The sequence below is a fragment of the Balaenoptera musculus genome, chromosome 12 (genome assembly GCF_009873245.2).
Source record: "Balaenoptera musculus isolate JJ_BM4_2016_0621 chromosome 12, mBalMus1.pri.v3, whole genome shotgun sequence".
Taxonomy (NCBI): Eukaryota; Metazoa; Chordata; class Mammalia; order Artiodactyla; family Balaenopteridae; genus Balaenoptera; species Balaenoptera musculus.
In genome coordinates, this window is record NC_045796.1 from 40,738,594 (window position 1) to 40,748,148 (window position 9,555).

Genomic DNA, 9,555 nt, shown 5'->3' on the forward strand with positions numbered 1-9,555 from the left:
ACCTTATCTTTGATAAGGAGGCAAGCATATACAGTGGAGAAAAGACAGCCTCTTCAATAAGTGGTGCTGGGAAAACTGGACAGCTACATGTAAAAGATTGAAATTAGAACACTCCCTAACACCATACACAAAAATAAACTCAAAATGGATTAAAGACCTAAATGTAAGGCCAGACACTCTAAAACTCTTAGAGGAAAACATAGGCAGAACACTCTATGACATAAATCACAGTAAAAGCCTTTTTGACCCACATCCTAGAGAAATGGAAATAAAAACAAAAATAAACAAATGGGACCTAATGAAACTTAAAAGCTTTTGCACAGCAAAGGAAACCATAAACAAGATGAAAAGACAACCCTCAGAATGGGAGAAAATATTTGCAAATGAAGCAACTGACAAAGGATTATTCTTCAAAATTTACAAGCAGCTCATGCAGCTCAATATCCAAAAGACAAACAACCCAATCCAAAAGTGGGTGGAAGACCTAAATAGACATTTCTCCAAAGAAGATATAAAGATTGCCAACGAACACATGAAAGAATGCTCAACATCATTTATCATTAGAGAAATGCAAATCAAAACTACAATGAAATATCGTCTCACAGTGTTCAGAATGGCCATCATCAAAAAATCTACAAACAATAATTGCTGGAGAGGGTGTGGAAAAAAGTGAACCCTCTTGCACTGTTGGTGGGAATGTAAATTGATACAGCCACTATGGAAAACAGTATGGAGGTTCTTTAAAAAACTAAAAATAGAACTGCCATACGACCCAGCAATCCCACTACTGGGCATATACCCTGAGAAAACCATAATTCAAAAAGAGTCATGTACCACAATGTTCATTGCAGCCCTATTTACAATAGCCAGGACATGGAAGCCACCTAAGTGTCCATCAACAGATGAATGGATAAAGAAGATGTGGCACATATATACAATGGAATATTTCTCAGCCATAAAAAGAAACGAAATTGAGTCATTTGTAGTGAGGTGGATGGACCTAGAGTCTGTCATACCGAGTGAAGTAAGTCAGAAAGAGAAAAACAAATACTGTATGCTAACACATATATATGGAATCTAAAAAACAAACAACAAAAAATGGTCATGAAGAACCTAGGGGCAAGATGGGAATAAAGACGCAGACCTACTAGAGAATGGACTTGAGGATACGGCGAGGGGGAAGGGTAAGCTGGGACAAAGTGAGAGCGTGGCATGGACATACATACACTACCAAATGTAAAATAGCTAGTGGGAAGCAGCCACATAGCACAGGGAGATCAGCTCGGTGCTTTGTGACCACCTAGAGGGGTGGGATAGGGAATATGGGAGGGAGGGAGACGCAAGAAGAAAGAGATATGGGGATATATGTGTATGTATAACTGATTCACTTTGTTATAAAGCAGAAACTAACACACCATTGTAAAACAATTGTACTCCGATAAAGATGTTAAATATATATATATATATCATTTATAATTATACATATATAATTATGTCCTAATTTTTTACAATAATTAAAAACTAATGGTAGCTTTTATTATAAATAGCAAATGTGAAAAAACAGATTGAAATTAGACAAAGTTTAATAAATACATTTAAACTGAAATTATTGAGGAAGGAACTGTTTTATACATGTAAATTTTCCAGGAAGTTTAGATTAGCCATTTTAACTGATGCCATGTGTTTTCCAAAGATCCTGGATACTCTTCCTCGGGAGCCATTTGCCACCTGGACTCTGTCGGTTATAATTGTAAGAATGGATCTTCCACATGCCTGTTCCTTCAGGAGCAACCAAATGAGGCCCGGATAGACATTTTCCCACCCAGAGAGAGAAAGTGGTCTTCCTTCCAATTTTTGGTGGCACTGCTTTTCTTTGCTGACAGGTGTTGCTTGTTGTTTATCGTCCCTACACTTGCCCTCTGCTCAGCCCTACCCCCTCCTTCTGACCACCATCACCTACTTTCTCTGCTTTGCCTTTTCCCTTTGTTCTTCTGTCTTCAATTGTTTCTCCTGCTCTTCTTGGCTTTCGCCCCACAAATGTAATATTTTCTGAACTTCACCAGCTTGCCATAGCAAATCTTTCCTTTTTATTGATGAAGCAGATGAGAAGATATCCTTGTTTGAGCTTCCATTCTTTGCAGACACTTTCATTGTTTTCGGGATTTAAGGGAAGTTTCTTGCTCTCAAAGGTTTTTGTTGTATCTTCATTTGAGATCAGAGCTATTCTGACGTGATGAGTTTGAGTTGTATCCACTTGGCTAAACTAGAACTACATTTCCCAGAATTTCCTTTCCTGCAGATTCTTGGTTAGCATAGTCTACAGGAAGCATTTGCACAGGAAGCCAGAAGTGAAAGATGGACCTTAGTCCTTTACATTCAGGAGGTCAGTGCTGGGCCTCCGGCACTGTTGTCTTATCTGCTGGTTTGTGCGTTGGCAGAAAGCAGCAACTGGGCTGACAGCATCTGCAGCTTCTGCTAAAGCTTCTCTGAATCCTAGGCCAGGTGCAGTGAAGGGAACTAGCTTCTCCTGCAGGACGCCCCACTCATGGAAGCTGGGAGCTTGGAGGTAGTGGCAGGATGAACTATGTACCTTCACTGTCCTAACTCAGGGCTCTATCAGCTTCTCAGCCATATGTCAGGGACCTTGATCACCACCCATTTCCCTCTGTCCATTACACTGATGGTATCATACCAATTGGATTAACTGAGCAGGAAATAGTGATGACCCCAGACACATGAGTGTGACAACTGTGTGCCAGCCGGTGAGAAATAAATCCTACAGAAATTCAGTGAAATTTCTGGAAGTTAGTCTTCTAAAATGAATTACAAGTTGCTGTGTCTGGCTCTCCCTACCATTAAGAAAGAGACATAATGCCACTAGACATCTCTGGATTTTGAAGACAACATACTTGGCATTTGAAGGTGCCACTCCAACCCATTTACAGAGCAACCCAAAAAGCTTCCAGTTTTAAGGGGGCCCAGAACAGAAGAAGGCTTTGCAGCAGTCCCAGGCTACCATGTAAGCCACAATGCCATTTGGACTGTATGGCCCTAGAGATCTGAAAGTGGTAGGAAGGGATGTAGTATGTGGCTTTTGACAGTCCCCTTCAGGTGAATTACAGCACAAAGTATTCAGATTTTGTGAAAAAAAAAAAAAGAAAAAAAAAAAAAGAAGCTATGCCTTCTTCAGTAGAAAGTTACTACCATTATCCTTTTGAAAATCAGATTCTCACTTGCCACTGAACCTTAATAGAGGCTGAACCCTTGAACATGGGCCACCAGATTACTATGCGACATGAGTGTTTACCTTGGCTTTTATGTCCTACTAAGCCCTAAAGATAGGCACACACAGCAGTACTCCATCATTATATGAAAGTGGTATACAAGATGCAACTTGATCAGGTCCTGAAAATACAAAGAAGGTGCATGAGTAAGTGGCACAGACGCTCATGACCAATATTTCTGTCACAAAGCCTCCTCCTTCTCCACCTTAAGGGGAGTTTCCTGTGATTAGCTAATTGGGGAAGTAAGAGTTGGGGCTTGGGTTGAAGGTGGTTCTGCATGATAGGCAGGCTGTACCTGACAAGCAGACAACTACAGCAGCTCCAATCTGAGGTACCTTGAAAGATAGTGGTGAAGAAAATCCTCTCAGTGCACAGAACTTGGATTAATACAGCTGGCTGTTCATTCTACCTGGAAAGGAAGCTTGCCAGAAATGTGCATCCGTACTACCTCAGCAGCAGCAGCTAAGGATTTGGCTGAATTGTCAGGCAGTTGGAAAGAACATAACTGAAAATTTGGTAATACGGAGACCTCTATGAATGTGTACAAGATGTGAAGATATGTAACTACATGGTCACCAAAGAGAAACCTCAGTGGAGGAGGATATTAATAAGTGGTGTATAAGATGACCCATTGTATGTACAATAGTCAGCCTCTTTCCTCAATCATCCCTGCACTTGACCAATAGGCTCCTGAAAAATTACTAATGGCAGCAAGGACAGAAGTTATATATAGCCACAGCAGCATGGATTTCCCTCACTTATGGTGATCTGATTACAGCCATTGAATGCCCAATTTGACAGCAGCACAGACCAACATGGAGTCTCCAATATGGCACCATTCATTTGGGGGTGGGAGGGGAGGGAACAGAATCAGCCAGGCTTGCAGGATCTTAGTTCCCCGACCAGGGATCAAACCGGGCCCCAGCAGTGGTATCACAGAGTCCTAACCACTGGACGGCCAGGAAATTCCCTAGTGATAGATTAACTGCATAAAACCACCTCTGTCATGGAAGGTATAGTGCTTTGTTCTCACTGGAGTGAACACTTGTACTGTATATAAATTTGTTTCCTTCCCCACAATTCTTATGCCAAAACTATCATCTTCTAACATACAAAATACCTTCTTCTCAGCATTGTTCTAACCAAGAAACTCATTTTACAGCCTATGAAATCTGTTGATGGGTTTATGACCATTGAATTCACTGGTTTTTCCATCTTCCCTGTCATCGTGAAATGGAAGGCTGAACAAATAGTGGAATAGACTTTTGAAGACTTAATTATGGTACCAGCTAGGTGGCCACACCTTGCAGAACTGCCATGATCTCTGGAATGGGGTACATACCCTCATTCAGAGACAGGTATATGATACTGTTTCTCCTCTAGGCAGGATTTAGGGCTCTGGGACTCAAGCAGTATACAAGGAAGTGGCTGCTCTAATGTTTACCACTAGTGATCACTAATGAAATGCTTGCTTCCTGTTCTTGTACTCTGAGCTCTGTTGGTCTAGGGGAAGTTACCAATGGGAGAAGGCTTCTACCAGTGGGACACAGCAGTAGTTCCATTAAACTGGAAATGAGACTGTCAACACACCTCTTTTATACTTCTTAAATCAAAGAATCAACAGGTAACAGATAACATGACTGATCCTAAAATCAAGGGGAAATTGAGTTACTACTATGCAGTGCGGGGAGAGAATAGTATGTCTGGGGTGTAGATTTCCTGAGGTGACTCCTTTTTACCTCCAAGGAGATAAAAACAAAACAAACAAAACAAAAAACCAATAGTCCAATACAAGCAGGACTGACTGCATAGGGCATAGAACCTTTGGGAATGAATACTAGTTAACATTATAGCTCAATATTAAGTTACTTTATATCAAGAGGAAATGTGATTCAGTTAGAAGAGAAATGAAATCATGCGAGATAAAGGATTTTGTATCTTTGTAGGGGGGATGTTAGTGTGTTTCCAGTTGTATAAAGGATAGTTGTTTTATGTTAGGTGGAAGTAAGTTTTTCCTATTGTCTTTACTTGGAAGTTAAGTGTGGTTTAAAAAGGTGTATTTGGTTGCCAAGTTAACCAAGGTTAAACTATGGTGGATTCGTATTATGCCAATTTAATTAAGCTGAAACTTCAGTACTTAGAACTCCCTTCCCTGCATAGTTCATAGTTAACATGGGTCACAAGGAATATCTTGCACAAGATTTGGAAGGTGGAAACGAAAGAGCAAACATATTCCTCAAGCAGTTGGTGCAAGGAACAAGGCACTGCTGCATCTCATACACATCACCGCTTATCTACTGATTTGCACCATTGGCAGGAGGCTGCATGGGCGGGCCCTCAACATTTCCAGCTCCTGCTGGATCTTCTGATTCAGCTTCTCTCACTTCTGAGCCAAGTGCATGTTTGCTCCAGGAGAAGGGCTTTGGTTTCTCTTGCAAAATGGTCCCCTCCTAGAAGCTGGAAGTTTGGAGGCCAAGAGACACGGACAGGAGTTCCCGTCCTTGTGGTTTCTGGCTTAGCTTCACAAGCTCTGGCTTTTCCTTGCTTTTCCCACTTCACGTTCATCCACCCCTCCCAACTGCTTGCCATATGAACTTCAGACTCCAGTGCCAGACACAGAAACAACAGCTCCCACAATTATTTTATAAGATCAAATCCCTACAATAAATCTTTTATTTTATATGTTTAATTTTCTAGCGTCCCAACTTCTCTGATTGATACTCCTGAATGCCAAAAGCCTGGTTGCCAGATAATCAGAGTGTTTCCTTATATGTACAGCACTCTGAAAGGCTTTAGAAAAGATGGGAGAGTTTTTTTCTTTTTTTGGCCGCCCTGCACAGCTTGTGGGATCTCAGTTCCCCAACCAGGGATTGAACCCCGGTCCACAGCAGTGATACCAGGGGGCAAAGTGGGGGAGGGATAAATTGGGAGATTGGGATTGACATATACACACTACTATATATAAAATAGATAACTAATAAGGTCCTACTGTACAGCACAGGGAACTTTGCTCAATATTCTGTAATGGCCTATATGGGAAAAGAATCTAAAAAAGAGTAGATATAAGTATATGTGTAATGGATTCACTTTGCTGTACAGCAGAAAGTAACCCAACATTGTAAATCAACTACCATATACTCTAATAAAAAAAAAAGTTCATCATCCCTAAAAAATATGGATAATTAGTTCATCTATATACTTTTATTCTGGTATTATCCTTTGGTTATTTTATTAATATGCTTTAAATATCCACCTAAAATCTACATCTCTTAAAGGCCGGAAATGTATTTTATTCTTTTAAAAATCCACTAAGATAAATAAATATTTGGGTACATAATAAAAAAAAGAAAAGAAAAGATGGGGGAAAATGGGAGACAAGGTCCTTGGTTTCAAAGATTCGAGAAATTAAAGACAAACTTTTCACAATGATTCCTGATTTTGAACTATGTCAAATAACAATAATCTCTTGCAGTAATTTTAATACCATTTTCTTAGTTGAAGGAGGTGGGCTGGATCTGCAAGTGACCCAAGAATATGCCCAGGAAATTACTTTTTAAAAAATATTCACCACCTGGGACTTCCCTGGTGGTCCAGTAGTTAAGACTCTGTGCTTCCACTGCAGGGGGCATGGGGCACAGGTTCAATCCCTGGTCAGAGAACTAAGATCCTGCATGACACGTGGGCAAAAAAAAAAAAGAAGAATATTCACCATCTGAGATTACATTGTCATTATATGCCTTTTCTCTTAAAAATTAAGTGCAGAAAAATAAAATCAAGCAGTTTTCGGAAGCTAGTAGTTGATTTACAATGATGGAGCACTTTCACCCCATAATATACCTTTAAGCCTATTCCAGAAAAGGAACACTTAAGAGTAATCAAGATTGTTTGAAAATTAAACCTCAAGCTCTGTTCAGGCTAATAAAGACAAGAGGCAAGAATTAGGCAACAGTTCTACAGGAAGGAGAGTATTTCTCCACTGAAAGATGTATCTCCGTGTCTGGGATGCCAGGCTATTTTCACATGTGGTTGGACAACCACTTCCCAAACTGTCTCAGCATACACTATTGACTGTCTTGGTGGTTACGTTTCATCCAAAGAAAACTGCATCAAAGACCATCTGTCTTATTTGATAATTCTGCATGTCTTTTAGCAAATTGTCATTTTTATTTCTTAAAAGAAGAATCCAAGTGAATTCTGTGTACAAGCTTATCATCTGGTGTACAGATCTGCTAAACCTGAATTTAAACTAAAATTTAGCATGTATTCCCTTTAATATAATGTGAATCTACACCAAAATAAATTAAGGTAGATCAACATCCCAATTCAGATTTTTCACTAAAAGCAAAGACTTAAAGGTTTTAGATGACTGTAAAATCATCATAATGGTGCAAACTACCACAAGTTTTAGTTCTTGAAGGCAAAAGCAAATTGATAAAGATTTACCCCTCATATTTTTATTTTTCTTCTTTCTAGGAATGAAATTTTATACTCAGTAGGTTTTATATTTCTGGTTATTACAATCAACTTCTCTCTGCTTTCAAGGCTTATTTGAATAACTTGAAATTATCCAAAGATGCTGTGTCCATGTGTGCGCGATGACGGTCATGGTTACTGATACTTCTGCCACAGGTTCTATATGTCAAAATTATGGTATGGCTGGCAGCTTACAGTGAAATACAAATTCCCTGCTGTTCCAGAGGCCATTCTCCTAAGGAACATGCATTACTATCAAGGAGGTTGTCTTAGTCTGTTCTGACTGCTGTAACAGGATACCACAGACTACCCTTTCCTCAGCTGCTAAGGCTCTCTGTTCCTCCGAGGAAGCTAAGGCCACGTTGGGGTGAGGCCCTCACTTCATCCGGCGACTAGCACTGCGCCCGGCAGCCCCTGCCTAGCGCTCACCCGCACCATGGCCTCCGTCTCCGAGCTCACCTGCATCTACACGGCCCTCATCCTGCACGACGACGAGGTGACGGTCACAGAGGATAAGATCAATGCCCTCATTAAAGCAGCCGGTATAAACGCTGAACCTTTCTGGCCAGGCTTGTTTGCAAAGGCTCTGGCCAATGTCAACATCGGGAGCCCCATCTGCAACGTGGGGACTGGTGGACCTGCCCCCAGCTGGTGCTGCACCAGCAGGAGGTCCTGCCCCCTTCACCACTGCTGCCCCAGCTAAAAATGATAAGGAGAGATCCATACGTGAAATGTGAAGTTTTAAAACCACCTTTTGGAAAAGAGAAAAACGAATTGAAAGAAGTCAAAATATTTATGCAGCAAAACAACTTGGTATATTGCTACAAATTCAAATAAAATGTGTCAAATCCTTAAAAGGAAAAAGAAAAAAAAAAAAGAATACCACAGACTGGGGGGCTTATAAGCAACAGAAATTTATTTCTTATAGTTCTGGAGGCTGAGAAGTCCACGACCAAGTCACCAGTAGATTCAGGCGAGGACTCGCCTCCGTGTTCATAGACAGCTGCATTATTGCTGTGTTCTCACATGACAGAAGTAGGGGAAGGGAGCTCTCTAGGGTATCTTTTCTACGGGCCCTTATCCCATTCATGAGGGCGCCACCTTCATTACCTAATCACCTCCCAGTAGCCCCACCTCCTAATACCATCACACTCAGGGTTAGGCTTCAACATGTGAATTTGGGGGGCATGCAAACTAACCTGTGCTATAGAGCACAGGTAGATTAAAAGAAGAAGAAGCTGGAGTTACATTGCGCCTGAGGCCCAGGAAAGAGAAAGGAAAGTTTAATGGCATAGACTTCAACTTACCTCTTGTTTTTCCCAGCTGAAGGTCACGATCACATATCACAGTACAGCTTCCCAATAACACTCTCCCACTAAGTATATAAACATTACGTGAGTCTATTCCTGAAAATACTCAGAGGAATACACTTCTCAGTCTCCCACACATTCAATTACTTTCTGATTGTTTATGAGAAGCTTTCTCCAAACCAAGAGTTCCCACATGTTCCCTATAAGACTTCTCTCTGTTCAGCAAGAACTTAAAAAGTATAGACTCCCTAAATAAAGTCTTAAATAAGGTGATTCTTCCTGTGTTTGGTATTCTTGTGTCATTATTGTAACTATATAGCAAATTTGAGTTTATAAATTACTTGTATGTATGTTATCTTCTTTGGTATTTTCAAGGATCCTTTAGTCAAAATAGATTTATATTTTCCCTATTTCTAAATGCAAAAAAAAACTAGCTATAGCTAAAGTCACAATTGAAACATAGCCAGATGTTCTAATTCCTATTCCAG

The 9,555-nt window shown here is 40.5% G+C and overlaps 1 pseudogene; it reads left to right on the forward strand.

Moving 5' to 3' along the window:
• The first annotated feature begins 8,170 nt into the window (after positions 1-8,170).
• Positions 8,171-8,494, forward strand: LOC118904987 (annotated as a pseudogene).
• Positions 8,495-9,555: the final 1,061 nt, after the last annotated feature.